We start from the raw sequence: 13,849 nt of genomic DNA, 5'->3' as shown, positions 1-13,849 counted from the left end.
ACTTTATCAACTGACCTAGTTAGAATAAGTTTTTGACAAACATTTCAATATTTTCACAGCCTCCGTGGCTGAAGGTTTATGGTTTTTATTAAAAACTTTTTAATACCACACGAGAGTCCCAACTGCTAACAACCATCTGGATCCAGAGAGATTATGGCATCCCCAATTAGGTCATGTTGTGAGGCTGAATGTAGAAGGGGAAGGAGATGGGAAGAGGAAGGTGGGGGGAAAACCTTGCCATTCAGATCTGGTCACCAAACACGGCTAAAACCATTCAAGCAACGTTTCAATTCTGAATGGTGTTCTTACACCAGGGCTATACTGATAGTATCTTCAACTCTGGAAATGTATGTTATTATCGACGTCTCGTGGTTTGTGCGCTTCCCCCATTTTTATTTTTAGGTAGTTATAAATAAATAAATATAAATAAATTCTTTATTCCGGGATGTGGGGAGGTGAGTGCAATCCCACACATCCCATAAAGTGTATAAGTACAGAAAATATTTACATAATAAGAAAATAGATTAAAAATTAAAATTAAAAATGAGATTAAAGCAGAGAAGCACGGGAATCCATCGGACTTAAGATTGTGGGAGCAAGTATCTTTCTCCAATGGTCTTCAATGCTCGATCCTGAAGTCAGACGGGATTCTGTGATAAGAATATTTCTGGAATGGTTTATCCTTCCCCTCAGTCCTGCAATCCTGGTTCAATAGAGCAGTTGGTAGGTAACAATATTTTAAAAAAACTGCGTGGCGCCAACACAAGAAGTTTTTAACATTATTTTATATTCCATGTTACAAAATATGAAGAACCACTCTCTGGGTTAATTTACTTAGTTTCGTCTTGGTTACTTTTGGCACTCTAATAATATTCGTAGACAAATCTTAACACAAGAGTTGTAAATTTTCGTTAAATAAAAACAAACGTAATGGCGCTGAAATCACATCAATGGCGCTGAAATCACATTAAGGGCGCTGAATTCACATCAATGGTGCTGAATTCACATCAAGGGCGCTGAATTCACATCAATGGCGCTGAATTCACATCAAGGGCGCTGAAATCACATTAATGGGGCTGAAAACACATCAAGGGCGCTGAAATCACATCAAGGGCGCTGAAATCACATCAAATGCGCTGAAATCACATCAATGGCGCTGAAATCACATCGGGGGCGCTGAATTCACATCAAGGGCGCTGAAATCACATTAATGGGGCTGAAAACACATCAAGGGCGCTGAAATCACATCGAGGGCGCTGAAATCATATCAAATGCGCTGAAATCACATCAATGGCGCTGAAATCACATCAAATGCGCTGAAATCACATCAATGGCGCTGAAATTACTTTAAGGGCGCTGAAATCACTTCAAGGGTGCTGAAATCACTTCAAGGGTGCTGAAATCACATCAAGGGTGCTGAAATCACATCAAGGGCACAGAAATCCCCTCGGGCGCTGAATTAAACATAAAGTTTCAAAATTGTATTTGCCGGTAAGAAAAGATGTAAAATTCATTCATCACTTTTTATAAAAGCAATAAATTATTGTAATATCCAAGTATTATGCTGTATAATAATAATAATATTTGTATAGCGCCGTTTTTATGAAAAATCACCTCAAGGTCGCTGAAAATATGATATATATAACTAACTAGCCACCACGCCGTTTCTCCGCAGGGGCAGGCAGAGAGGATGGACCGCCATACAACGCAATACAACGCTCATACATACTCTTCTATTATTCTGACTCTTGACATGGCTCGACTCAAGTATCTGATTCACTTGGTCGTGCCATGTCTTCCTCGGTCGTCCCCGACTTCTGCTACCATTCTTAGTATTTCCGTCTGCCTATAGCTGATGATGTTGCTGATCTAAGAGTTAACTGCCTCAGACCAGTGTTTTCCGGGACGCATAGTTCAGTTCCATTTCATTAATGGATTTAAACACCATCGGAGCACAATTTGTAATGGATTATTACAGGGCACCTTGAGCCAGTGAAGGTGGTAACGAAGGTGTTCTGAAATGTGCTCATATTTAGAGACGCCGGTTAGACACAAGTTATTGCTTTAAACCTTCTAAATAATGAATGTAACCTACATATTAACATTAACATGACTAATTTGAAATAATAACATTATTCCTGTTCTTTTTTACCACTAATAGTTCTGTAAACAGTAGACCCCAAGTCCAAAAAATCATTTTTAATTAATTTGTATTACATTTTGTTCAAAGAGACATCCATGACAATTATTTTTTCAAACTTAACGGGAATTGGCATCTCGTGTTTTAGAGAGCTAAGTTTAAAAAATTCGACTTTATTGATGTTGTTTAGTCCAAAAAGATTTTTGTTGGAAGATTTTCAGGAAATTTTAGTTTGGCCGTGCACGTGTAGGTAAATTTTATTTTAATTAATTTTTAAAAAATGGAGTTCTACGAATTAAACACAAAAACAATAAATACTATACAAGGTGTTCAACGTTATAATGGTTAATTTATACAATTTATGGGGGGTTAAGAGCTATCAATATTTTTTAATGGAATTGTAATCAGCAATCAGGTTACCTACCTTTACCTTTGTTGCTTATCGTTCTCAATTTGTACTGTTTACGTGAAAAGAAGAACAAGGTAGGTATTCCTTCCATCAAACAAACAATAATATCTTTTACGAAACATGTTGTTATTATTTTATAATACTTGGAGAAAATTTAGTACATTTTTATCAGAATTATTCATATCGTTTCATCATGTGACCGAACGTAGCGATAATAAATATGTGCATTTCTGTTTTATTATAATACGTTGCCTACTCACTACAGTCCTGAGCGCTATTGTGCCCTATTTTTCTGTTTCATGCAACATGTCACGAATAAGAAAGAGAGAGAGAGAGAGATCGTGGTAAACACGGATCCATCGGCAGTACGCCAACTAACAAAAATATGGTTTACAATAATATATAAGAACATATTTCCTCCAAAAATATATCTTTAAACCATTGTAAAATTGAAGATAATATTAAAATTGTAAAATATAAAAATATTGGCAGAAGCAGAAAACCAAATTTTTAAATTTTCTATTTTTAAAAGAAGATTTTAGGGGTTTTAAAATTAAAAATAAAAACTCTTTCTTTTTTTAAATACCTATCTATGAAAACTTAAAACTGTCTAGATGTTTCTCTTTACGTAGTTTTTATTGAAGTATTTTTTGTAATTTCACGAACTATTTATTAAAAATATTTAAATTTGAGGGGAGTTTTCACGGCAACGGCGTTATATAAATAAGCAAAATATTATTATTATTAGGAAATTAAAATCCTTAACTTAAACTTATCTTTTAGCCAACTAAAAATGCTCGAACTAAATTTGCTGTGATTGTCTACCGATAGATGTCACCGGATGTCAGTTTGGAGAACAAAGATGGTATTTTTTCATGAAAAATTGAGTAATTTTCATATTTTAATATTTATTGCACTCGAATTAAATATAAGTGCTGTCTAAATTTAATTCCTGATTTGCAGAGAATAATTAAGAAAATGGAAGGCTTTCAATGGAAAACCGAATAGTTCTATTTTAGGAGTACAGATGGCCACACTTATGCTCGCAGCTCGCAAACGGAAAATTCCCACAGGTCAATATATAGTCCAGGATTTGTCTGACAAAGCATACTTACCTGGCGTAGGGGACACCGTGATCACTAAGGCGGTACCCCCAGGGCGAGGCTGTTCCATTGCACTCCGGTTCGGCTGACCCTTGCGATTATCCCTAATGCGGATAACTCGGGCGCGTAATTTTTGGTAGTCGGGACTGCGTACGCGCTGTCCCGTCCTCAAAGGCATTTTACCCTGATCGGGGAACGTTGTGTATTGTATATATATGAAGGTCTCACTAGAGATTAGAGGTGAGTCGTACTAGCTCTTAGAGGTGAAGCGTATTTACTAGAACAGATGTTTGGAACAGATATTTCAAAGAGACTTTCGTACTTAGTATTTGTTCTTAAGTATTGCGCGTCTTGCGAGTCTTGCGCGTCTTGCGAGTATTGCACGTCTTGCGAGTCTTGCGAGTATTGTACGTCTTGCGAGTATTGCACGTCTTGCGAGTATTGGACGTCTTGCGAGTCTTGCGAGTATTGCACGTCTTGCGAGTATTGGACGTCTTGCGAGTCTTGCGAGTATTGCACGTCTTGCGAGTATTGGACGTCTTGTGAGTCTTGCTAGTCTTGCGCGTCTCGCGTCTCGCGTATTCATACCGAGGGCGGGGCATATGTATAGGCATCTCGTTACTCGCTTACATAAGAAGAGTGTTTCCCTAATCTTTGAATATTAGGGAAACACTCTTCTTATGTAGGTGAGTAAGCGAGAAAGGATATGATACTGAATTTAGTAGATCGCGATCAGCGCGATCTCGACTGGTATTGTCAATAAATTCCGACAGTATGCGTCCACCAGTTAAAAAAGGTTTTTAGCAAGAGTACAAAAGCATCGCCGGAGACGAGGTCCGGCCGGGCGCTTCCTACCTAGTGCACATAATTAGTGCACGGCTAATGTATTATTTCTCGCTTTCGAAAATTGGAAGCTATCTTGTGCGAACTGTGAACGAAAGTGGCGCCATCTAGAAATAAAATATTAGGGCTTTATAAAAAAATATTTTCACTGTGTTCTTTGTTGGCATTTAAAATCTTTGTTGTTGAGATGCACCACCATAATAAAGCTTGGCTTGTGTATGTGGTGGTGTAATATTATGTTCGTTATTTTTACTATGAGTATTCTTTTTTTGTTATTTGTTTTTGGGGTATTATGCCGTGTTGCGCTAACTCCTTCTTTAGCCAACGTTTCGGACAGCATTGCAGTGTCCATCATCAGGGCAGATTTTAACACATTTGCCCTGATGATGGACACTGCAATGCTGTCCGAAACGTTGGCTAAAGAAGGAGTTAGCGCAACACGGCATAATACCCCAAAAACAAATAACAAAAATACTTTTGGCCGTGAAAATCTTAAATCATATATGAGTATTCTGTTTATATTTTCAGTGTATTTTTAAGGTGGTATTTAAAATGTTTATTGTTATTTCTAATACTTTCTGATAATGTATTAAAAAAAATTCACTCCAAGATATTTATAGTTGAATTGCACTGTTTTTTTAATTACTTTTTCGAGTTGTGAGAGTTGATGTTTATCTGGGCTTTCTATTATTTTAAAAGGTGCAGTTTTATTTAGACTATTTTCTTTGTAAATTTGTAAAATTACGTGATATAAAAATAATGCATTTAGTTTTCTGACTTTAAATTCTTTAAACAGAAGTTCTGATGAATATGTACCTATATGATTTAAGTGGAATTATTTTTTAATTATTATTTTTTTGAATCTATGATGTATCTTAGTTTCCTCACTCTGTCTTTGAGTACGTTAATGTTTGTGGACAATTTTATCCATTAATTTGTCTACTGTAATGTATAGGTATTTTATTTCTGTTTGGCTTTCTATCACTAAACACAAGATATTGCAGATATGTTGTTGTGTATTTGCTTAGAGTAGATTATAATTTATTTTTCTTTAGTGTTCCTTGTTTTTTATGCAGAATTGTATGTAATAATTTTTTTTAAACATAGTGTTAAGTAGTAAATTTATGTCAAACCACTTCTTTTAGTTCATTGATGTATCTGTGTTGGCCATGTTGTTTATTTCCGTCCATGTTTATTAGTAGCACTGTGTCGTCCTTTTGTTTCACCATTACTATAAAAGGCAATCTGCATCTGGGAAATTTAAATTTTAACATTCTAATTTTCATTATAAAATGAACATTCGCTTTCGTTGTATGGGATGACAGTCATTTAATAATTTAACTTCTTGGGGCCTCTTATTTAGGTAGCAAGTTTTCCGTGCTAAGACTCATTTATCAAATTAATTAGGTTAGGTATGTTGAGAATCTCCGAAACCGGTTCGTTCGGAGAGAAATAAATAAAGTTTTAAAAATTTATTTTATTTTGCTCCATTGAAATTGAAATCCTCTAGCAACCCCCCCCCATAATGGATTTGAAAAGTCGTTGAGGGGATCACATTTTTTTGTGAGGATTACTTTTTTAGAAATTCTCTAACACTCCCCCCCCCATGTAATGAGCAAGTGAAATACTAGGGAACAGGTATTTGGACTAGGTATTTATTCATACTTGTACCAATTGTTCCGAGTACCAAGAAGAGCTAGTACGACTCACCTCTACTAGCTCTTCTTGGTACTCGGAACAATTGATACAAGTAATAATAAATACCTATTCCTTAGTATTTCACTTGCTCATTACATGGGGGGGGATTGTTAGAGAATTTCTAAAAAAGTAATTCCCACAAAAAAATGTGATTCTCACAACGACTTTTCAAATCCATTATGGGGGGGGGGTTGCTAGAGGATTTCAATTTCAATGGAGCAAAATAAAATAAATTTTTAAAACTTTATTTCTCTCCGAACGAACCGGTTTCGGAGATTCTCATCTTACCTAACCTAATTAATTTGATAAATGAGTCTTAGCACGGAAAACTTGCTACCTAATTAAGAGGCCCCAAGAAGTTAAATTATTAAATGACTGTCATCCCATACAACGAAAGCGAATTTTCATTTTATAATGAAAATTAGAATGTTAAAATTTAAATTTCCCAGATGCAGATTGCCTTTTATAGTAATTAAGGTGAAACAAAAGGACGACACAGTGCTACTAATAAACATGGACGGAAATAAACAACATGGCCAACACAGATACATCAATGAACTAAAAGAAGTGGTTTGACATAAATTTACTACTTAACACTATGTTTAAAAAAAAATTATTATATACAAAAACAAGGAACACTAAAGAAAAATAAATTATAATCTACTCTAAGCAAATACACAACAACATATCTGCAATATCTTGTGTTTAGTGATAGAAAGCCAAACAGAAATAAAATACCTATAGGTACATTACAGTAGACAAATTAATGGATAAAATCGTCCACACACATTAACGTACTCAAAGACAGAGTGAGGAAACTAAGATACATCATAGATTCAAAAAATAATAATTAAAAAATAATTCCACTTAAATCATATAGGTACATATTCATCAGAACTTCTGTTTAAAGAATTTAAAGTCAGAAAACTAAATGCATTATTTTTATATCACGTAATTTTACAAATTTACAAAGAAAATAGTCTAAATAAAACTGCACCTTTTAAAATAATAGAAAACCCAGATAAACATCAACTCTCACAACTCGAAAAAGTAATTAAAAAAACAGTGCAATTCAACTATAAATATCTTGGAGTGAATTTTTTTAATACATTATCAGAAAGTATTAGAAATAACAATAAACATTTTAAATACCACCTTAAAAATACACTGAAAATATAAACAGAATACTCATAGTAAAAATAACGAACATAATATTACACCCCCACATACACAAACCAAGCTTTATTATGGTGGTGCATCTCAACAACAAAGATTTTAAATTCCAACAAAGAACACAGTGAAAATATTTTTTTATAAAGCCCTAATATTTTATTTCTAGATGGCGCCACTTTCGTTCACAGTTCGCACAAGATAGCTTCCAATTTTTGAAAGCGAGAAATAATACATTAGCCGTGCACTAGAGATGGGCGAAGCGGCTCAGTTGAGGGAGCCGGTTCACTGGGTCCCGTTCACCTGAAAGATCCGCTTCAGTGAACCGGCTTGATTGAACCCCCCCCCCCCCTCCATAAATAAAATAAAAATAAAGTTCTTCGCGATAAAAGAATACATACGTGTAGTCGTCGATATTATACAATGGTACAGATATTGAAATCGACATGTGTTCTACACTCTACAATGTCCTAAGATGTTTAAGATTCGCTAGTGAAATTTATTTTAGTTGTACATTGTGACCGAAATCAAATTGGATCGTTTATTATACAATGTGCTATTTTTATGTTTTGGTGAAATTAAAAGTATTTATTATTATTTTTTTGGTAAACTAATGTTTAAGACAAGATTTTTTATGCATAGCACAAAGGGTAACAATTATTTTATAAGCAATAATTATTAGCCTGAAACACTAGTATATATTGAATTATTTCGCGGATAAGAGATAAGCCGCCATAGCTCAGTGGTCAGAGCTGTCGACCGGAAATCGAAAGGACACGGGTTCAAGTCCCGTTGGCGTCATGTATCTTTTATCAGGAGATTTTTCAATGTAGATGAGTGTTTTAGGCTACTAATTATTGCTTATAAAATAAAAGTATTTAAACATGAAACCATGAGATTTCATTTTTCTTTTATAAAAGTTGCATTTAAAATATTTTTAGGGTTTTATGATTTTTCATAACAGGTTGCGTCTGACAAAGCTCCCTCCGGAAGAATGAGCTGAAAAGATAAATGCTTTAAAGGTCATTTCTCAGGACTGCGCTTCGTCAGATGGGACCTTGCTATCGTGAGGAAACATTCCGACATTTTTGCTTCTTTGGGAATATTATATATTTCGAAGACAAAATTTTTGCCCAGAAAAATCGATCAATATATCGTATATTTATGATTACATTCAAAGGGGATTCCCAATTTTATTGGAATACCCTTTTATTAGAATGAAAAAATGAAATCGAGAAATCTTTTGTTTTGTTAGGTTTTTGGTACAAAACGTCAAACTTCAATCGTACGGTAATCGTTGAATCACGTTTCTTATCGCTTTTCAGTTTTTTTACCCGGAAAACATAATTACGAACTTTATAATAGCTTTAATTTAAATTTACCATGATTTCCACAAGAAAAAAGAGTGAAATTTGGAATCATTTTTCTGCGGCCACAAAAATTGTCAGATGTGTTATTTTTAAATTAAAATCTATAATCTATATCAATACTATTGAAAAAATTTCTTTAAATTAAGTTTAAAAAAATCAATTGGTGAATGGAATTAAAATATAGAACAATGAAAATAAATAAGTGTAATAATAATATAAAAATTGTGTTGTGAAACAAAATACTTCGGTGTGAGAATAATAGCTAAACGTCGTTCATGTAAGTACTCAATGCCAACATTACTTTTTTACGATTATTTCGATATCAATGATTAACTGAAAATAAACCATGAACATAATATAACTCTTCCTTGTTCCTGTTATAATAAACTAAATAAGTGCCGACACAACAACTAAAATGTTATGCAAGCGGGAATACCAGTAAGTCCCAGTTAAGTCCCCAAGACAAACCCGAGCCGAAAGCAGAAAAGTTATGGACAAACGACAAAAGAAGGAAATTAAGACTAATAAACAAGCGTCAATCCCCACTAACACCAACTCTGCTCTTTCTACCACCACCGCAACAACATTCTCCTCTACTACAAGATCCTCACCAATAACACACGAGTCCAGTCCAGCGCTTCCATCTATCAACGAAGACAAAATTCCTCCTCTCAAAACCAAACCGATTCTGCCTTCTGTTAAAATCCCCCAATATATTTCTCTCCAGAAAACGAAACAGTCCGAGACAGCCATGAATATTGTTCAAATTGCCACTCTGGCACTGAAAGCAGCCGAGCCTCTCAAAAATAACATAACCAAAGAAGTCCGCGACACAATAATCTCATCTTTGCTGGAGATAATTGAGAAAGGAGCCACACTGGGAAAACAACTTCATGCTCTGGAAGTCGAATTACTTGAAACCAAGGTGCAGAATGCAGAATGTCAACTGAAGATGGAAGAAAGACACTGTAGGGAAATGTCAGCTTTCTGCGCCAACTCTCAAAAAGAGCCCGTACTCAGTTACGCCTCGGCAGTAGGGAATCGAGGAGATCGCACCAGACATGCCGTAATAGTGTCGTCATCAGACCAAGAAGCGACGTCAGAATCCATCACCTCAACAATAAAGGATACTATCAAGCCAGCCGACCTCAGAGTGGGTGTCAGTGGTATGTCAAAGGCCAAAAATAACAAGGTCATAATTACCTGCCCTAAAAAGTCAGATGCACAGAAGATCCTAACAGCAATTCCAGGGCTGACCAATGGTAACTTGGTTGCTCATGAGGGCAAACGTCTTAGACCTAATGTTATCTTGAAGGGGATCGAAAAAGAAACACAAGATTCCGAAATATTAGACATGATTGTGCAACAAAATGATACTATCTACGAAGCCACTGGAAATGATAAGGAAGCTATTAAAATTCTAAGATTCACAAACAACAGGAAAAATGATAGGCTACGAAACGTTATTCTGATCGTCAAAAAAGAAGTACACTCAGCTATGTTAAAACAAGAAAGAATAAATATAGGTTTCCAACGAGTCCGAGTCGAAGACAGCTGCCCAATCATGCAGTGCTATAAATGCATGGGATACGGTCACTCCGCCGCGAGATGTACTGAATCAAAAGATCGTTGTCTACACTGTGCTGGTGAACACAAATCATCTGAATGCTCAAAAAAGGAACAAAAAGAAGAATTCCGTTGCTGGAACTGCTTTAAAATGGCCAAAGGCAAAATTGAGGCACCAAAACACAGATCAAACGATAGGGACTGCCCCTACCGTGCCATAATGATGTCACGCACAATGGAGAGAGTTGACTATGGCTAACTCAACTGTAACTACAGCATCCGGGACCCAGGCCAGTATAAATGAATACAAATATGAGAAAATTGAAGACTATAAGCCAATAAAAAATAGCCTTCGAATAATGTATCTTAACGCGAGAAGTATCAGAAATAAAATTGACGAGATTGAAGAAACTTTAAAGAGCATCAAACCCACTGTACACGTACTTGCAATATCCGAAACCTGGTTGGAAGATGGTGAGGAGTGCTTCTTCAACATCGACGGCTACCAAAGTACATTCGCGTCTCGCACCAATGAAAGAGGAGGAGGGGTGATTCTCTACACACACCATTCACTAAATGCTACAACTATCGAAAAACATTGTAGTGAAAATTCTTTCTTAGGAATTAATATCCGTAATAGAAATTTTAAACCGTTAAATATTTATGTTATATACAGAAAGCCTACCTCAAACATTAACGAATTCTTAATGTATCTTGAATCTATTTTAAATAACTGTAGAAATGATACCCTTATCTTTGGTGACTTCAACATTGACATTCTTCAAAAAAATAATACATCTCTTAAGTACATCAACACGCTAGACTCATACAACTGTTTCATATGTAACACATCCTATCCTACACGAGTAACAGATACCTCTACTTCTCTAATAGACCATATCATCTCAAACAGACAAAATATTTCCTCAACTACTGCAAATATAGATGCCTACCTAAGTGATCATAACATTTTGATATTAGATTACCAAAACAGCTTGAAACATCACACTAATAATAGAATACATTCTTTTTCAAACAACACCAAAACCGATAAAAACATGTTAAAAACATATTTAGAATCCCACAACTTTCCACACGAAACCACCAGTAATGCCAATGAAAACTATAATAATTTTAATGAATACATCAAAACAGCAATAAAATCATCCCAACATAAATCTGAGTTACGCATAGGAGACCAACGGAGGGGTAATACTCCATGGTTTGATGCAAAATTAAATGCACTTATCAAACAGCGCAACAATGCGTTTAAACTCTGGAAAAAAAATCAGCAAAGTGATATATTCACAGCACTGAGAAATAAAACAAGAAATCAAGTTACCAACTATAGAAGATATGCTAAAACCAAATACTACACGACTATATTTAAAGAAAACCTGCGTAATCCGCGACAGACATGGAAAATAATAAATGCAATTCTAACAAATAGCTCGACACCCCAGAAAGATGAAATTGAATGTCTTCTCATTAAGAATGAAGAAATAACATGCCCAACACAGATAGCTTCAACTTTTAACAACTTCTTTATATCAGTTGGGGAAAACTTAGCAGCCACAATTGCATCATATCCAGATGATTCTATCACTATAAACACGGATCAAAAAGCAATCCAGTCCTTATACATGGCCAAAACAAATAAAACAGAAGTTCTCAGTATCATCTCTCAACTAAAGTCTAATGCATCTCCAGGTTTAGATGGAATTACACCAGTGTACCTGAACTTTTGCAAAGATATATTAGCTGACCACCTTGTTTTTCTTATTAATCAATCCCTGGATAGTGGAATCTTCCCAGATCAACTAAAGATAGCAAAAATAATTCCGATTTACAAAGATGATTGCAAAAAAAATCCTTCTAATTATCGTCCTATATCCATCCTATCTGTCGTCTCTAAAGTTTTTGAAAAGGTTATTAAGCTTAGGCTCACTAAATATCTCTTATCAAACAATTTACTCGCATCCCAACAGTATGGATTCAGAAACCAATCTAACACAAAATGTGCTGCCTTCGATTTTGTATACGCCCTCCAAAAGCATATAGACCAGGGTAAGCATGCTGCAGGCTTATTTATAGATTTAAAAAAGGCATTCGATACGGTTGACCATGGGATACTACTAAAGAAGCTAGAACACCTAGGCATAGTAGGCACTCCCCTGAAGTTACTGTGTAGCTACCTCTCTAATCGACACTGTCAGACCTTTGTTGGAAAAGGGACAAGCAACATGGGAACGATAAAATGTGGCGTGCCTCAGGGCTCCGTACTTGGACCATTGCTATTTTTAATATACATTAATGATATTGCTAAATGGGGACTTAAGGGTACAATACAACTCTATGCAGATGACACAGTGATTCTTTATCACAATAATGATTTAAACGAACTTGAAAAGGAAATGGAAAGGGATATAGCTTGCCTGGCAAACTGGCTGCGATTAAACAAACTTAGCCTAAACATAAAAAAAACACATTACATACTGTTTGCAAATAAAAAAAATGTAAGTCTTAATATAAGTCTTGATAATAACCGCCTTGAAAGGGTTGATGTTACAAAATATCTTGGCCTTTTCATTGATTCACAACTCACATGGAATCACCAATTTAAACATGTTCTATCCAAAATTACTCCTATAACTGGTGTTTTATATAGACTTCGCGGGTTACTTCCTCCCTCTCTATTAAAATCGATTTACCATGCTATGATTCACTCACATCTAATATATCTCGCCGGAATCTGGGGATTTGCTACAAAAAAAATGATTTCAGAAATCCAAGTCGTCCAAAATAGAGCCCTGCGAAATATTTTCAGTCTACCTTGGGACACACATGTCAAAGACATCTACAGAAACACCCAAATACTTCCTTTTAATACCATTCCCACTTTTGAAATAACGAAAACTATATTACAAGTAATTCAACACTCGGCACATTCCAACACTACACTCTATTACAATTGCGACGTACACCAACACAACACAAGAAATCACAACAAACTTCATATACCAAAAATCAAATCAACAAAATATGGACTAAGATCCCTAGAATACATAGCTCACACAAAATATAATCAACTACCCAACGAGATCAAATGTGCAAGTCAATGTAAAAAGATCCAAACTAACATGCTCAAACTTCAACTTATTAATGACTATCTGAAATAATAATGTTGTGTATGTCCCATCATATGTCCATTTAATACATACAACTATATGTTTCATGTAATGCGTATCATTCCCGCAATGAGTTTATTAACTCCTGGGAGTACGATGCTTTATATAATATACTATATTCTGTATTGTATACTTTTAATAAATAAAAAAAAAAAAAAAAAAAAAGTATTATTATGTCGTATATATGATCAATCCGGTCAGTACGTCAGTAGTGACCCGCGAGCCGTGAGATCCGTTGAACGATGTATGCGGATCTTCGTTCGCGAACGGGTGAGTCGGCTCTTCGGGTCTGGCGGGTCACCTGCTCACCGGCTCACCGTTCGCGAACGACTGAAGCGGGTCACCGGGTCACCGGCTCACCG

At 35.4% G+C, this 13,849-nt stretch overlaps 1 non-coding gene across 1 annotated transcript; it reads left to right on the top strand.

Moving 5' to 3' along the window:
- Nucleotides 1–3,656: 3,656 nt before the first annotated feature.
- On the top strand, nt 3,657–3,818 carry LOC149423954 (U1 spliceosomal RNA). Its single transcript, XR_016302270.1, has one exon. It is a non-coding gene; the product is annotated as a U1 spliceosomal RNA (small nuclear RNA).
- The last annotated feature ends 10,031 nt before the right edge of the window (nt 3,819–13,849 follow it).

This window comes from Hesperophylax consimilis, chromosome 5 (genome assembly GCF_061612785.1).
Source record: "Hesperophylax consimilis isolate HC1 chromosome 5, BYU_Hcon_1.0, whole genome shotgun sequence".
Classification (NCBI taxonomy): Eukaryota; Metazoa; Arthropoda; class Insecta; order Trichoptera; family Limnephilidae; genus Hesperophylax; species Hesperophylax consimilis.
Note: the sequence above shows the minus strand (reverse complement) of the source record. Positions and strands in the feature narration are given on the sequence as shown.